At 43.7% G+C, this 18,531-nt stretch overlaps 1 pseudogene; it reads left to right on the top strand.

Moving 5' to 3' along the window:
• The first annotated feature begins 16,986 nt into the window (after positions 1-16,986).
• On the top strand, positions 16,987-17,947 carry LOC125429501 (annotated as a pseudogene).
• Positions 17,948-18,531: the final 584 nt, after the last annotated feature.

Here is an 18,531-nt window from a genome sequence, read left to right on the forward strand (position 1 = left end):
CCGAATCAGTGTAGATTCAGTCCAAACTCTGATTCAGACCATCCAAATCTCCAACTCTTTTACCCATAAGTTGATGCTCTTATGATTTGTGTATTAGGCAGAGAGTTTGTTGCTGGAGAGCTTTAAAGTGAGGCTACTATTACTCTGCAAGAGCGGGACTTTCAGAGTGCTGCCTTTACCCTTCCATTACTTACCACCTGCATTTACTCTTCCATTATATCCTTCCATTATATACCACACAATAAACTTTTCACCGTTTCTGACTTTGCAAACACAGGTAAGAAAACCCACAACAGCCAGTTGATTCCGGTCATGTCAATACTCTGCAAACTCTCTTAATAATTCTAGCTGTTGTTTTATTTGTTGTTACTCTAGAAGGAGGGGGAAAGAATTTTGCACATGCTCAAAAGTACTCTGTTCCATTATCATTGCTAAACACATTCTCAAGATTAAGTCTAGATTTGTCTTGTTGTAAAGAAGGGCTTTGGGAGATCCAAGAGCGTTTTCCCCATAAAATGATGCTTATTGTAATAATCTAATACAAATAATAAAATCCATATGCAATATCTGATTATTTTATTTATTTATTTATATTTCAAACTTATAGGCCGCCTCTTCCCCAAGGGGCTCAAGGCGGCTTCCAACATGGCTGTTCTACGACAGCAACTCCAACAACATGAATCAACACATTTAAAATCCAGCAGCAATCATATACAATTTAAACAATAACAGTAAACCAATAAAACGGTAAAAACGGGCGCCCGATCCCAAGGCTAAAAGGGAGAAATAAGTAATAGAAAAAGGAAAGGGGGGGAACGGCGGGCCCCAGGTGGAATCAACAGTGGGCCCGACCGAAATAACAAGGGATGGAGAATGGCAGCCTCAGTTTTAATTCCGATGTTTCAGTGGGGGGCAGTAAAACCGCGGCCAGCCTCTCCAAAGGCCCGGTGGAATAGCTCTGTTTTGCAGGCCCTGCGGAACTCACCAAGGTCCCGCAGGGCCCGAACTGATGGAGGTAGAGCATTCCACCATGGGCAGGCCAGAGCCAGTAAAGGCCACAATGGCCCGGGTCGAGGCCAGCCGTCGCATTCGCCGGGCTGGAGGTCACCAGAAGCAGTTCTGCCACCGCTGAACGGTAGGTGGCCCTAATGCGATGGGACATAAGCGGGTGATGAGGTCCCAGAGGTATGAGGGCCCCATGCCGCAGAAGGCCTTTAAAGCGTTGTTATTACCGAACACCTTTGAAGACGATCCGGAACTCCACTGGGAGCCAAGTGCAGAATTTTGCATATAGCACAGAACGGTGATATGATCTAAATAATTCACGCACCTGCCAGAAGCCGTGCCGCTGCATTTCTCGACCAGCTTCAGCTTCCTGATCAATCGCTAGTGGGAAGGCCCGCCAGAAGCGAAGTTACAGTAATCTAGCCTCAAGGTGACCGTCAAGCGATGGATCACGGTGGCCAGGTGCGGCCGGGAGAGATAGGGGCTGGCCAACCGCCGCGCCTGGCGGGAGAGATCTTAAAAAAAATCGCTGAACCTGGTTACATGGGCCCACCTGGCTCTCCATTGTCAAGGCAGAGTCCGGCGGACCCCCAGGCTCTGCGACAGAGGATGTCGGGCCAGAATGACCCCTCTCTAGAATAGGCTGGCTGGAAATCCCTCGGTCTCTCCTCCTCGGCCTAGCCTAGAGGGACCTCCGCCTTTGTTGGGTTAAGTTTTAACCTACTCTGCCTCAACCAACCAGTTTAACGACCGACTCCAAGCAATGCTGTAGAGCCATTACAGAGGGGCAGAGGTGCGTCCCCCTCTCCATCAACAGAATATGAGCTGGGTGTCATCCGCATATTGGCTGGCACAGACCAGCCCAAAGCTCCGCACCAGCTGAGCAAGGGGTCGAATGTAGATATTAAAATGGAAGAGCGGAGAGTAAGGCTCCCTGGGGAACCCCACAGCTAAGGGGAGCCCTTTGGGAAGCCTCCTCGTCCCCGCAAGACCACACCTCGCTGACCCCGACCCTGGAGGAACGAAAGGCAATCCATTGAAGGACAGTGCCCACTTGACTCCAGAGGCTGCCAGGCGGTGGATCAAAAGGTCGTGGTCGCATTCTCATCATCAAACGCTGCTGTGAGGGTCAAGTAACACAAGCAGCTCCGATCCGCCTTCTGGTCTAGCTGCATGCGGAGCATATCTGTGATGGCGATGAGGACGGCTAAGTCCTCCGCCCCATGCCCAGCACGGAAACCGGACTGGAAGGGATCGAAGCAATCGGCGCGCCCTCCAGGAAACCCTTGAAGCTGCTCCAACACTAATCTCTCTCAATTGCACCTTCCCAGGAAACCACATAAAGTTCAAAACGGGACGGTAATGCTGCATTCAGATCGCTACAGGGATCTAAAGATGGTCTTGCCTTTTAAGAGTGGGCGGACCACTGCCTCCTTCAACCCACCCGGAAACACTCTTTGCTCTAAGGGAGCAGCGTTGACTATATTGGCATTCAACAGGTGCAGGGTTGTGGGACTCCTCCCAGCAAGCTTTTTATCAGCCAGGAGGGGCTACGGATCCAGAGTGTGACAGGTAGTAGTGGTCTAACAGCAGCTAGAGGCCCTGTCAACATCGGACTTCGCAGAGTAGGGGAAAACCGTCCAGGTTTGGACCCAAAGACGCTTAAGGCGAGCCCTCGAGTTCCTTTTTACTGTACTCAATTGTGGTCGGAAGCTGTCTCCGGCGGAGGGATGCGACTTTATCTGCGAAAAAGCTCTGGAATGCCTCACAGCCAATAGCCAATTGAGAATTTGTAGACCCCTCCACCAAAGAGGTGAGGGATCGAACAATCCGGAATAATTGTGCCGGGCTGGAGCTAGCAGATGCGCAGGGAGGACGAGAAATGGGCATTCTTCGCCCTCCATGTCACGCCAATTCATAGGCTTTCATAAACGCCCTATATAAGTTGTTCCCATGCGCTTAATTTCGCTGCGTGGAGACTTCCCTCCCACACTCGCTCCTGGGCCGCCTGAGTTCCCGTTTCATTTGGCGCAGCTTGGCTCGGTATACCAAGGAGCTCGCCAGGAACGGGGGCGCAGGAGGGCGCTTGGGAGCAATACTTCCTCGATGGCTGTCGTGCAAGCTCAACGGGAATTCCAGTCTGACACTCTGCTCATCGAAGGGCGCTAGGAGGCTCAGGGTCCTCGCAGAGCATCTACAGGGAACCTGTCCGGGTTCCATAAGTTCAAGGGCGGATGCAGAAATAAGTCCATTCGCCGCTTAGACAGGGTTGGGACGGCAAGGGTCCACTCGCCAACCTTCAGGGCAAATGGCTCGGACCATGGCACTCTTCCGGCTGCCAACAGAGGATACTCGCACCCATATTCAACCTCCTGCCCCAAAGACCAGATCCAGTGTTAACGACCAGCCATTGAGGGCGCCGGTGTTTAGATGGGAGAGGCCTAGCGTCGCCATGGATGACACCAGATCCACTGCTGCTGAACAAGAGGCGGAGTCCACATGGACGGGAAGTCCCCAAAACAATAGAGTCGGGAATCGCGAACGCCTCACTCGGCCACCGCCCAGCAGTCGATGGCAGAGCCAAGCCGTGCCTGGTGCGCTTAGGCGCGACCGGGTACACCACAGGGAGGAACGGCCAACCTCTCCCCAGACAGCCACTCCAATCCGGCACACTCGAATCCGGGAATTTGAGGGGCAGGGACTGCCCTGAAGGCGATAGAATCTCGGATGAACATCGCCACCCCTCCCCCCCGGCCCTGTGTTCGAGGCTGGTGGACACAAAGCTTAAACCTGGGGCTTGGACGCATTTCAAGGCAACTGTCTCGCCTTCTCGCACCCAGGTCTCGGTGATGCAGGCCAGGTCCATTAGCTGCGCCTCGAGAAAATCTCGAAGCATCGCGGTCTTATTATTAATGGACCTGGCATTTATCAACACCAGGCTCGAAGCAGGGTATACCTGAGTCTCTCTGCCCGCATCTCTCGGGATAGGCGAATCTTGTTTTCCTGAGTCCTGCTTGCAGACTCACTGGGGGAGAAAGGAATCCTGGAGGGCCCAGTGTCTCCAGACTCACCCTAAGAAGCTGCAGTTGCTAACAGTATTTTATTTTATACTACAAACAGCTCCTCAGGCAAGGCAATCCCGTAGTCCACTTGACGTGACTGCTGATACCAGGGGGCATCTTGCACTGGGGGGGCAATGGGGAGCAGTGCAGGGGCCAGGGGCATTCTGGGGTATGGTGAGCAGCGTGGGGGCATGGCAGGGGCATAGGGCACACAAGTGCCAAGAGCAGTTCCCCCTTGCTACGGCTCTGACTGATACACCAGAGCTTACATAGACTTTATTTCAATGTTTCTGATGAAAAAAAATTGGGAAATTTGAGGAGCATGGGGGGGGGGAGTTCCATGTGATGGAATGACAAGGATGACCAACCTCCAGGTGGCATCTGGAGATCTTCCATATTACAATGGATTTCCAGACGATCAAGATCAATTCCCCTGCAGAAAATGACGGCTTTAAAAGATGGACTCAATGGCACTATGCCCTGTTGAGGTCCCTACCCTTTCCCAAACCCCACCCTCCAAAGGCTCCACCCCCCAAAAAAAATCACTAGGTATTTCCCAACCCAGTGTTGGCACCCCTAGGAATGAGCACAGCAATGTGGGCGATGTGAAGGATCTAGACAACAACTGTTACGCTATGCCCACTGGCCAAAATCCAAGGACAGTTGGCTGTCATCACATAGCACTGACTGCCAAGAAAAGAGACTACTTTGAGGAAGCTACAAATTTGGACTGTGAGCTTACTTTATTTATTCTCTATCTTGATATTTGGAATTTCAAGTGGACAATATAAAACTATATAGGAATTAAATAATATTAAGTATTGTTCTGTGTTGGCACTTCACTTTGCAATTTTCCACATTAAAATCACCTAAATTAGTTACTTAATTGTTTTGAATTTTGGCCAGTGGTCATAGTGTAATAGTTGTTGTCTAAACCCTAGGAATGAGCCCTCAACTGTCTGGGGCCATCATGATCTTTGGGACCACCTCTCTCTCTCTATATCCCTCAGAGAGCATTGTGCTTGGCTGGTTTCCACCTTCTTGTTACCCCTGACCTGAAAAATATCCAGTTGTCCCCAACTAGAGCCAGAGCTTTTTCAACCCTGGCTCCAACATGTGGAACTCTGTCTAGTGAGAGCCAGGTCCCGTAGGACTTAAATTTTGCAGGGCCTGCACGACAGACATATTCCTCTGAGAATATGGTTGAGGGCAGCAAATGTGGAAATCCCACAACCTGGCTTTCTTCTCTACCCTTCCCCTCTTCTTTCCTATGCTTGTGGTGATGGATCTCTTCTGGTCCATCTTTACATGGCTACCAGGTCTTGTCAGCCTCCCTGGAGAATATGGAAATTCAGTGCTCAATTGTTAGAACTTGTATTATGTATTAATGATTTTTTAATACAAAATGTAGGTTAGAGTTTTACATTTCATATTTTTATTATCTGTATAGTGTTATTGTTGTAAGCCATCCTGAACCCAGTTTACTGGGGGAGGGTAAGGTATAATATATTTTTCATTCATTCATTCATTCATTCATTCATTCATTCATTCATTCATTCATTCTTTCTTTCTTTCTTTCTTTCTTTCTTTCTTTCTTTCATTGTTAGGACATAGTTTTACTCACTCAAACTATATCATATGAAGATTTTTAAGTTAAACATTTCACTGCATTAGATAATGATCAACATTACGTTTTTTGAACATATAGACAACATAGATTCAAGAAAACATTGATTGCTTTATTGGAAACAATTTTGGTGGGATTATCCTGTAATGCTGTAATATATTTAACACTTATCTTGTAATGCTGTAATATATTTAACACATATATTTAACAAAGGAATTTGGGCATCTTCGTTGATAGTTCCATGGGAATGTCAACTCAATGCATGGCAGCTGTGAAAAAGGCAAACACTATGCTGGGGATAATTAGGAAAGGAACTGATAATAAAACTGCAAAGATTTCCATGCCCTTATATAAAGCCATGGTGCGACCGCACTTGGAGTACTGTGTTCAGTTCTGGTCGCCACATCTCAAAAAGGATATCGAAGAGATAAAAAAAGTGCAGAGAAGGGCAACGAGGATGATTGAGGGATTGGAGCACCTTCCTTATGAGGAGAGGCTGCAGCATTTGGGACTCTAGTTTGGAGAGGAGACGTCTGAGGGGGGATATGATTGAAGTCTATACAATTATGCATGGGGTAGAAAATGTTGACAGAGAGACATTTTTCTCTCTTTCTCACAATACTAGAACCAGGGGGCATACATTGAAAATGCTGAGGGGAAGAATAAGGACTAATAAAAGGAAACATTTTTTCATGCAACATGTGATTGGTGTTTGGAATATGCTGCCACAGGATGTGTTGATGACCACTAACCTGGATAGCTTTAAAAGGGGCTTGGACAGATTCATGGAGGAGAAGTCAATCTATGGCTACCAATCTTGATCCTCCTTGATCTGAGATTGCAAATGCCTTAGCAGACCAGGTGCTCAGGAGCAGCAGCAGCAGCAGAAGGCCATTGCTTTCACCTCCTGCATGTGAGCTCCCAAAGGCACCTGGTGGGCCACTGTGAGTAGCAGAGTGCTGGACTAGATGGACTCTGGTCTGATCCAGCAGGCTTGTTCTTATGTTCTTAACAGACTTCCCTCTGTGATACACCTCTGGAGATGCCAGCCACAGATGCAGGCGAAACATTAGGAACAAAATCCATCAGACCACGGCCACACAGCCTGGAAAACTGGCCTCTATGATGTTTGGGTTGCCCTCCTGGAATGGTGTCTCCTGTGAGAATGGTGGGGTGGGGGAGGAGGAGACCAATGCAGCTCAATTGAGGGAGTTGTGTTTGTTTTGCTTTCAGGAGTCCCAAGCTGTAGAAAGACCTGAGGGAGCCACAGCCATTGTCTTCAAAATGTGCCATGATGGTGATGAATGTGTCACACCTTTTCCTGCGATGGCTTTCTGACGGCTTTCATTCATCACACTTCAGAAGGGGTAGCCAAGTTGGATTGTTTCCAAGGAGTGCTTCTGTATTGCGAAGAGAAGAAGTACATCTAGGCCCCAGTGTGGACAATGACATTGCAGCAGGGGCGCAGGTGATTATTCCCAGCCCATTTCATTTTGGAGAGCTTGGATAGACATTTCAGGAAGACAGTCTTGAACTCCCCGTATCACCGAGAGGCTGCCTTAATGGGTTAATCCGACCCCTGAAAAAAAACTGCCTGGAGAGAAGAAGACAACTAAAGTTAAGACTTTGGTGGACAGAACTAACCCAACCAGTTTTTGCTCCGAAGCAACTCTGGGGGTGAGGGGATGGGGATGGGGGTGGGGAAGCGCTTAAAACCATGGAAGGATGGGTTGGGTAGCATGTAAATTGTGCTGTTTTGCATGCAGTGCTGTTGTACAGAGTTTTCGGTATTTCAATTCACTGGCCTGGAATTCCTTGCTGGAATGGACATAGTTCCGAGAGAGCTGGGATTAGGCCAGGCTCACCCAGCAGGGCCATTGCAGTCTCTGTCATGCAATATTGCCATTGTAAGTGGTTTTCCAAAGTGTGGCTTATGTCTTTCTGGGTGGCCCACTGTTGCATGTTGATTTTGTGTCTGCTTAGTAGCAGACTCAGGGCCAAAGTGCATTTTAGAGTGGCTGGCTTCACTTTCCGAGATGGGGGAGGTTCTGCAGGCATTAGGGATCTCTGGGGGCAGGGAGGGTGGAAGAGTTCTGAGATACCTCAGTGAACAACAGGTTGTGGGGGGTTTTCTGGGCTGTGTATATTATGTGGATTTGTATTTGTGTATATTATGAGTTATTATAAGCAGTGGTGTAGGAGGTTAAGAGCTTGTGTATCTAATCTGGAGGAACCGGGTTTGATTCCCCGCTCTGCCGCCTGAGCTGTGGAGGCTTATCTGGAGAATTCAGATTAGCCTGTACACTCCCACACACGCCAGCTGGGTGACCTTGGGCTAGTCACAGCTTCTCAGAGCTCTCTCAGCCCCACTTACCTCACAGGGTGTGGGGGGAAGGGCAAGGAGATTGTAAGCCCCTTTGAGTCTCCTGCAGGAGAGAAAGGGGGGATATAAATCCAAACTCATCCTCCTCCTCCTCCTCCTCCTCCTCCTCCTCCTCTTCTTCTTCTTCTATTATGTATAAGTTGTAAGGTTTCAATAAAGGTGAAGTAAAACTAATGAATCATTTGTGTGACTGCCTCTTTTTGAGAAATCACTGTGCCATGAGGGAGATCATAGCAATATAAATTGCTGTCACATGGCTCATTCTTGCAAGCCTTGTTGATGTTCTGGGCTGGGTGGCCGTGGTCTGGTACGTCTTGCTGCTATTTTTTGTTCTGCACCTGTGGCTGGCATCTACAGAGGTGCTTGAAGATGACCTGAGCCACCAGGAGCAAGAGGCTTGTGTACCCAAGCAAGGAATTCTTGCAAGCGTTGTGGGTGTTCTGGGCTAGGTGGCCGTGGTCTGGTAGGTCTTGCTGCTATTGTTTGGCTTGCACCTGTGGCTGGCATCTTCAGAGGTATATCACAGACAGAACTCTGTTATAGATTGTGTCGATTGGGAACGAAGACTTCATCATGCCTACAATTTTTACAACACTGGAACCCAGCAGGCTTCATGTGGAGGAGCCGTGAAACACACAGACCAGCTGGGTTTGTGTGAGCAGGAACAGTGACACAGTTAGCTAGCAGGCTTCACTTCGAGGATGGGTGAGACACAAAAATGAGCTGGGTTTATGTGTAGAAGCACAGATTCTCACACAGCTCTCTTCTGCAAGTTTATTGTTGGGGAATAACCTGGATAGCTTTAAAAGGGGCTCTACAAGCTAATGGTTACACTAATACAGAAATCAGAAGGGCTGCAAGACCACGAACAAGCCACATGAACAAAGATAAAGAGCCATCTAGAGGGAAAGTGTTCTTACCATACATCAAGGGAACCACTGATCGCATAGGACATAGAATATTATTTGAAAAAACAGAAATTCTGGACCACTCTGAAAGCCACTACGTCAGACTACACAGAGAAGCCATTGAAATCCATAAGCACATGGACAATTTTAACAGGAAGGAAGAAACTATGAAAATGAACAGAACTTGGCTGCCAGTGTTGAAAAATACTAGAGTCAAGACAGTGTCTAACCAGCTCCACACAAACACAGGATGACCATAGACAAAAGAAACAAAGGCCAGGATACTTCTATTCAGATGCTCCCACCAGTGAACTTGCTATCTCCATTGACACTCCCATGCTATAGTCTTCATTGTTACTCACACTTCTATTCAGATGCCCTCAACTATTGACCTGGTTGCCTTCTTTGTTACTCACAGACAAGGTTTCTCCACCCACCCTGGACACTCCAACAGATATATATATACTCCACTTGCTTTCCCAACATCAGATCCTCTGAAGATGCCAGCCACAGATGCAGGCGAAACGTCAGGAGAGAATGCTGCTAGAACACGGCCATACAGCCCGGAAACCACACAGCACCCAAGGAGTTGAATTCTTCTTATTTTCTTAACGAAGCAGCAGCAGGTTCATTCTTACCAGCCTCTGCTCCCATCTTTCTTCTTGAACTCCAACTTCTCTCATCCAGTCCACACACAGAGTCCCTATCCTCATGATTTCCTTCTGACTAACCTGCCACAGTTGGTTCCGTGACATTATTTCGAAGATTTCTAACTGTACCTGTTCCCAACTGTATTTTAACCAGTTCTGTATTGTCCATATTTTCTTATCCTTCTAACCCAATGCTATAACTGCATGTACAGCTCTCATCGTTATTTTATACAATGATCTTTGTCTTTTATCCACTCTGCTATCATCCATTATACCCCTAAACAATACATCTTTGTTTATTTCTATTTTAACTTTCACTAATTTCTCTATGTACAACAATGCCTTGTTCCAATTTTTTTTCACATCTTTACATTCAAGCCACATATGCAAATAAAATGCTTCTTTGTCCCCGCAGTGCCAACATTTTGGGCGGAGACCCTTAGCCATATATGCCAGTTGCTTTGGAGTTCTATACCATTTTAATTTCACTTTTCTTTCCAGCTCCAATTTTTTTTCAGTTTTTATAGTATTCATACCTTCCAATAATTTTCCCATTTTATTGCTATCTGTAAACCCGTCATACTCCCATTTTTATTCAAAACTCTAATCAAAAATTCCTTGTCTTCGATCATATTATATAAAACACCTAACATTTTCTCTTTTCCTTTGTCATACCTTTCTAAACACTTCCCCATTATGCACTCCCCTTTTATTCTTGAAACCTTTCTCCTTTCCCATATACTTCTCAATACCAGCCAATTCCCTGTTCCCCCTGCATCTATAAAATTTTGCAAATTCATAATTTCTTCTCTTTCATTAAATAAATTTGCTATAATTTGCAACCCTTTTCTCTTCAAATTCTCTATCACTTTCCCTCCTTCATTTCCGATTACGCTTGCCAAAGGTGCCCCGTCCAGAATGCCTGGAATCCATTTCACTCTCAATTTCTCCCATATTTCTAAAGCCACCTTCCTTGGCCCTATTACAACTTGTTTTTCTCTTTTTATATTATTTGTAAATATCCCAAATCTGCCTACACCTCCATTTACCTCATTTTCAAATTTAATCAATTTCTCTACTTGATCTTCTTTTAATCCCATCAGACTCTTTATTTGAAATGCATCATAATATTCTTGCAGTTTCGGAATACCCCAGCCCATATATTTCTTTGTCATATAAACTATTTTATTCATTGTCCTTGGGGTTTTTTGGTTAAACACCCATAGTTTAAGCGGCCTGCCCCACTCCTCAAATTGTTTCTTTTTAATCTCCAATGGAATAGTTCTAAATAGGTAAAACATTTTGGCATAATACACATTTTCATTGCTCTTGTTCTCCCCGTCATGGATAAGTACTTCTTCTTCCAGTCTGTTAATTGTTTTAATTTTTTCCACCCCTCTTCATAATTGAATTTAAACATCTTCTCCATTCTGTTTGCTATAGTAACTCCCAAATACTTAATATTATTTTTTTTACTAATTCCTTATCTAGCAATTTCTTTTCAATGTTCACACCCAGGATTTCTGTTTTTTTCCATATTAACTTTCAACCCTGAGAATTTTTGAAAATCCTCCAAAATTACTTTTAATTCTTTCATAATACCAACAGGGTTAACTGTTATTATTAATGTATCATCTGCAAATAAATTTAACCCTATCTCTTCCTGGTTTACCCTATAACCCCTTATTCTACCATTATTTCTAATTTTTTCTGCCAGGAATTCCATTGCCATCACAAACAAAGGCGGTGATAATGGACAACCTTGTTTTACTCCCCTTCCAATATTCACCACTCCAGACCATCCTTCATTTATTCTAATCCTTGCTTTCCCTCCTTTATATAACTCTCTTAACACCGCAATAAATCCATTCCCAAACCCATAATTAATCAATGTTTGAAACAAAAATTTGTAGCCAACTGTATTGAAAGCTTTATACACATCTAATTTTATTATTGCATTTTTTTTTGTTTTCCCCATGCTATATTACATTTAAGACATTCCTCAATGGATGGCTAATATCTCTATCTGTAACAAACCCATATTGGTCTTGGTCCATTAACGTTGGTAATATATTCTTTAATCTATTTGTAAAAAATTTTGCAAAGATTTTATAATCTTGATTTAATAAACTTATTGGTCTATATCAGGGGTAGGGAACCTGCGGCTCTCCAGATGTTCAGGAACTACAATTCCCATCAGCCCCTACCAGCATGGCCAATTGGCCATGCTGACAGAGGCTGATGGGAATTGTAGTTCCTGAACATCTGGAGAGCCGCAGGTTCCCTACCCCTGGTCTATATGAATCCACCTGGTCTGGTTTTTGTCCTGGTTTTAAAATTGTTATAATTTCCGCCTCCCTCCATGAGTCAGGAATTTTCTGTCCTTTTAGTATATTATTAAACTAGCAGGATACCCGTGATTCGCTATGGAGATTATAAAAAATGCCCCCTCCTCCTCCCTCCCCTCCCTTGCATGACATCACTCCCTCCTTCCCCTCCCCCTGATAGGGTGGGTGGGCCATGTCCAGATGCTGGGGCCCCTCCCATCCTCTCCCCTCCCTTGCATGCCACTGAAACTACTGAAAAATACTAAAAATATGAAGTGTACCTGATAAAATTACCCTTGAAGTTTGAAATGGCATGAATTCATTAAAATGTACATACTGGAAAAATACTGAAAATATAAAACGTACGGCATAGAAATACCCTTAAAGGTTGCAATTTAAGGAATTCATAAAAATAAAGATCCTTTAAAAACACTGAGAATACTAAAACATAGTGAAAATATAAACGTTACCTGATAAAAATACCGTGAAAGTTTCAAATGTAATGAATTCATAAACACTGTTAACTATTTACAAACAGTAGGATGAGTTTCTGTCACAGGATAAAACATTAAAAGGCAAATAATCACCACCCCTAGCTTTGTGGTCTACATAGCCATACTAATAACTTGTTCAGCATACAGTTTTCATTTCTCCCTCAAATTAAGTGCTCAAAACTTCCTTGTAAACAATATTCTTGGTTTTTCTCTCTGGTTGAAGGATGACCAAGCTGTCAGGTGAACTAAATCTGGAGCACTCTGAATGTCCCTCTCATTGTTATCATCCCCAACAAAGTATATCTGAAGAAATGACGGCTGCTGATGGGGTCCCGTCATGAGGCTTCCTTTTGTGTGGTAGACCTTTCCCTGCACTTTGAATGTTCACATGAAATTGCTCTCTTTCACCTCTCAGGCTCCAAAAGATGTCATTTGGAAGCATCCATTGTATTTCCGGGAAGCAGAAAGAAAGTGTTCTGCCATTGGATGCTGATGAGTGAGAAGGCTGTGAAGAGGTTCAGGGTAGGGTTGAATGGCAGGGAGCTGAACTTTATTGCCACTGCAGCACATTCCTGGGGGCTCATCCCGCCACTCTAGAGCATGACACCAAGCACAGGGCGATCAGAATCCGAGATCAATCACTTTGTCTCCACAGTAATCAATGTGAGATCCATATCCAAAACCTGACAAATATTTTTTAGTCCAAGGTGATAATTTGATTTGTAATCTTTTTTATTGTATTTGGCTGTAGCGGTCTGGTTAACATGAGGGTTGTTAGAGGAATATTTTTCACAGCCCTTCTATGAACTTTGGAGTGACATTCAGCATACCTCATCACAGCCTGTCTGTGAACTTCGGGGTGACATTCAGCATACTTCATCACAGCCTCTCTATAACTTCAGGGTGACATTCAGCATACCTCATCATAGCCTGTCTGTGAACTTCGGGGTGACATTCAGCATACTTCATCACAGCCTCTCTATAACTTCAGGGTGACATTCAGCATACCTCATCATAGCCTGTCTGTGAACTTCAAGGTGACATTCAGCATATTTTTTCATAACCTCTTTATGAACATCTGTGTTGTTTTTCGCATATTTTGCAGCAGCTTCCTGTAGTTGTCTTTTTCTAACCGAATCTGTAAATCGCTTTCTGCATTTAATCCCTCTCCTCCCTTTAGCTGTTTCAACAGAAGGAAAAGGTTCATATGCAGTGAGGAGGTCGGTGGTAGAATCCAGTTGGGCCACCATTGGCTCAATTGTGCTTGTTGTTTGGTGGGCATTACCAGAACTTGTTGATTCGACACATGGAAGTAGAGCGTCAAAGTGCCCTTCATTAAAATCTCCTGTGAAACAAATCATTTTTACTCCCCATACTGCATCCTTTAGCTTGGCAAGCAGGCTTTTAATTGTCACCTTTAGAATGTTCGTGCAGATGGCCAAAGTTCAACAGTAACGCAGATGGCCAGAATTGAACAGTAAATGTGTAATAACTTGAGTAAAACTGAATATTTTGAAAAATACTTTCTTAGTGAGCACCTAAACCACATAATGAACCAGTGAGCCAAATTTCAACTTTGTAGGTTTGATGGTTTTTGAGTTCTTTTGATGAGTCAGTGAGTCAGTCAGTGGTATTTCGTGTTTATAGATATAGATAATATTGGCAGTTTAGGGATTACCTCTGCCATTTCCTTATAATATTCTGCAGTACACCCATCCAATCCAGGAGATTTGTTGTTTTTCAACTCTTTAATTACTAATGCTATTTCCTCTTGCTATATCAACTCTTCCATGTGATCTCTTTCATCCTGGGACAGACCTTTATTTGATTTCACATCAATATTTATGTTCTGTTCATATTTAAAGTGCCTTTGATAAAACTCTTCAAATTTCTGTCTAATTAACTTATTTTCTGTTATCTTATTTTTATCATCTCTAATTACTTTTATTCTCTGTTTTTCCTTTCTCTTCTTTAAATAGTTAGCCAAACGTTTTATTGAATTTATATTTGCTCTTTGAAATTGGTTTTTTACCCGATTCTCTTTGTTCCATAATTTTGCCTTATCCAAGTCATTTAACTGTGCTTTTAAATCATTTAATTCATTTTTACTGTTGTATTGTATTTAACCTGGAGTTTATTCCGCCTCACCCTACTCTCTTCCACTAAATCATTCCTTCCTCTATTAATAACTTTTTCCACCTAGCTTCCATAGCCAAGCAGTAACCCCTTACCACTGCTTTTGATGCGTCCCAAAGAGTCTCATCTGTTACCATACCCTTATTTTCTAAAAATAATATCTTATTTTGTCTTGTAATCCCCTTTTTCCTTTTCATTCTTCATTATCATATTGTTATATCTCCATCTAAACTGTTTTGCCTCTCCTTCCATTCTGAACATGGCAATTATCGGGGTGTAGTCAGATACCCACTCTTTATGTGTTTTTATTTCCATACTCATTAACTTATTCAACTTTTTGTTAATATATATTAGCAGAAAAATTATTTTCATTCATTTTCATTATAAAAATACACCACCATTTCTTATCTATTCCCCCTTATCTCAAATGTTTTCTTCCACTCCAGACCTTCTGGAATTCAGGCCAATAGCTTGGTAAGTAGTCAAAATAACAGCTGGTGTTATTCTATCAATGTTGTTAGTATATTACTAAACTCCATAAAACAGTGTTAATTTTTTTAGCCTTTTTAATAAAGTAGTTTAAAACTGTTAGTATTAAGATTGAACTATTAATAAGAGACAATTAAAAGATGTTAAGCTAGGAAGAAGTCTTTGTCCAGCTAATTCATGTCTTCCTGTGAAGCCTTTTTGCTCTTCTGGTATCCTGTGATTCATTTTCCTCCCATTTGGGATCCTCCTCCTCCTGCCGAAGAATCTTGCTGCTCCTGAGATTCCTGCTCTGGAAGAGGAGCCCCCACTGTTGACAGAAGCTTCTTAGCTTGCTCCACCATTCTTGCTATAAGTTTAACTCCACCATCAAAATGCCCTTTGGGGCGGCATAAAAGTTTAAAAAATAAATAAATAAATAAATTGGCTAAACCCAGGTGAATATCTTGCCTGCTTGGTATAAAGCATTTGCAAATGGGAGAAGGGATCTTTTAATCTCTAAAGATTCAGCTGAGAGATCATTTCTGACTATGATCCTCTTCCTCTAAAATGCCAGGGGACTCTGTGTTTTCAGCTATCTAAACAACTCCCCCTTCATTGCCTCAGAGGAACAGCACAATATCTGCCGGTCTGTCTCCAAATCTCGTAAACACTCTGTGAGCCCATTCCAACCAAGCTGGAACAGTATCTATTTTAAGTGATTTCATCCATTTAATCAAGTCTGGAATCATATCAGTCTCATTATCCAGCTTTGGCACCTCCACCAATCGCAGATTAAACCTGCGTTGTCTGTCAACAAATGCAGCCATTCTAGCTTTGAGCTGGGTGATTGCCATAGAGTTCTTCTCAGTCTTCCGTTCAACTCTCAATATTTTCTCAGAAGTCACAGCAGATTGTTCCTTAACAACCTTTAAATCTTCAACCAGCACCTTTAAATTCTCCAGGACAGTTTTCAAAAAATCATTAAATGAATATGCTGCCACAGGAGGTGCTGATGGCCACTAACCTGGTTAGCTTTAAAAAGGGCTTGGACAGATTTATGGAGGAGAAGTCGATCTATGGCTCCCAATCTTGACCCTCCTTGATCTGAGATTGCAAATGCCTTAGAAGACCAGGTGCTCAGGAGCAGCAGCAGCAGCAGAAGGCCATTGCTTTCACATCCTGCATGTGAGCTCCCAAAGGCACCTGGTGGGCCACTGCGAGTAGCAGAGTGCTGGACTAGATGGACTCTGGTCTGATCCAGCAGGCTAGTTCTTATGTTCTTATGTTCTTATTATTCTTTCATTTGTGACATAAAGTCTAATAAGTCCTGTTTTGATGCTGGGACTTCCTTAGGAGACATGGTCACCCCCTTGTTTTTCAACTTTTGCTTTTTTGAAGAGTTTTAAAATCACTCACCAGCTTGTTTTTTTACCTTAACTGCTGCTTGACATTTCTCTCTATGTTGATTTATGAGAATTCCACTTCAGTCCGGCTATGTTTTCATTATCTGCTGGTTTTCACTAATTATTTGCTGGGAGATCTCGGAATGTGACTTAATCAAAGTCGTGCATGTGTGGAAATCCACCACTAGTAAACATGACATGATTCTCTTATTCAAACATTAGAGAGCTATAACATCATGTAAAAGTGTAATTATTTGTTAACAGTTCATAGAGATCAGCATAGATTATTCTATCATTTAAAAGAATTATTGATTATATATGTTGATTATATACATATAGAAAGAACCTATATAATATACGGGAGTGACATTTTGTACCTTTGTCCTCTTTCTAAAAAATGTAGATACAATCCTGGGCACTGCTTGTGACCTTGGAAGAGAAAATTGTGGGCCTTGGAATTTATCAGCCAACATCAGCTGTGGGTCTCTAGTTTTCCTGCTATTTCTTCAGCACAATTGGTCCAATGAATCATAGAAATACAAGTGATGTTTCTGAATTCTACCTTTGTGGTTTTCCATTCCAGCCTGAGGTCCAAAGTCTCCTCTTCCCACTCTTCCTTTCCATCTATCTGCTCTCCCTGCTGGGGAATGTAACAATCATCTTGTTGATCCACTCTGATATGCAGCTCTGCCAGACTCCGATGTACTTCCTTCTGAGTCACCTTGCCCTGGCTGATCTTGGTTTCACCTGCACCACCATTCCCAAGGCACTACATAATTTGCTGTCTCAGAAGAAGACTATCACCTCCTATGGTTGCCTAGTCCAGATGCATTTTTAATGTCTTTTGGCAACTCAGACAGCTTCCTACTGGCTTCCATGGCCTATGACTGCTATGTGGCTATCTGCTGGCCACTGCACTATTCTACCATGATGAATCACAAACATTGCCTCCAGTTGGCCACAGTGTCGTGGGTGATTCCCACATTTCATTCATTGCTTTATACTTATTTGGTGTCGCGCCTTGACTTCTGTGACTCTGGAGAGATCCCTCATTTTTTCTGTGACCTTTACCCTGTTCTGGATGTCTCTTGCTCTGACACAAGCATCATAGAAATACTAGCAGTGACAGAGGAGGCAGTGGACATCATAGGCCCATTTTCGCTCGTTATCACTTCGTACTCCTTCATCTTCTTCACCATCATGAAAATTCCATCAGCTGTTGGGAAGCTCAAGGCTTTTTCCACATGTGGGTCCCACATATGTGTGGTGGTCTTGTTCTATGGCACTGTAAGCAGGGAGTATTTCAAGCCATATTCAAAGAACGCAGACCGCAAGGACACAGTGGGAGCTGTGATGTTTACAATGGTGACCCATTGTATATGAATGGATTCAACATCCCCATGTTGAATCCATTCATATACAGCCTTAGGAACAGTGAGATGAAGGCAGCCATGAAGAGGGTAATTAAGAGGTGTTTTCATTAATTTCATCAGATGTCAAATTATATATGTGTTTAGGTACCTCTGGCCCTTTCACACAAATCTCCTAAAATGTCTGTAAAATGATTTCAGTCTTCCCCATGTTTGTTTGCACTCACTCCCTTGAAATGAGTCCTGGCTGCCATTTTCTGTTTCCCCCCAGTGTGTGGACCAGTGGCGTAGCCCCAATGGGGTGGGGTGCAACACCCCGGGCATGCGACTGTAGGGGGGTATTGTTCGGACATGGCCGGGGTGTAGTGTGGCATTCCAGGGGTATTCCAGGATGGGGCTGCAGTGGGGGGGGCGCACACATGACCTAGGCACAGTTCCCCCCTTCCACCCCTAGTGTGGACAGATCAGTGCTTCATACTTCACAGCCTTAGGCTGCAGTTCCCTGAGTCTTTCTTAATCGATGTTATGAAGATTAGGCCCCCCAGAATCTCAAAAATGCTCTGAAATGCTCCAAAAACAGGCCAAGGGGCTTCTGCAGGAAAACAGTGAACTAACAAAATAGTGTCTTCAAGAGGCAGCACAAAAATGAGACCTTTAAAAAAAGTTTCAGCCAAAAGAGTCATTAGAAAAGAGTATGT

This window comes from Sphaerodactylus townsendi, linkage group LG03 (assembly GCF_021028975.2).
Source record: "Sphaerodactylus townsendi isolate TG3544 linkage group LG03, MPM_Stown_v2.3, whole genome shotgun sequence".
Lineage (NCBI taxonomy): Eukaryota > Metazoa > Chordata > Lepidosauria > Squamata > Sphaerodactylidae > Sphaerodactylus > Sphaerodactylus townsendi.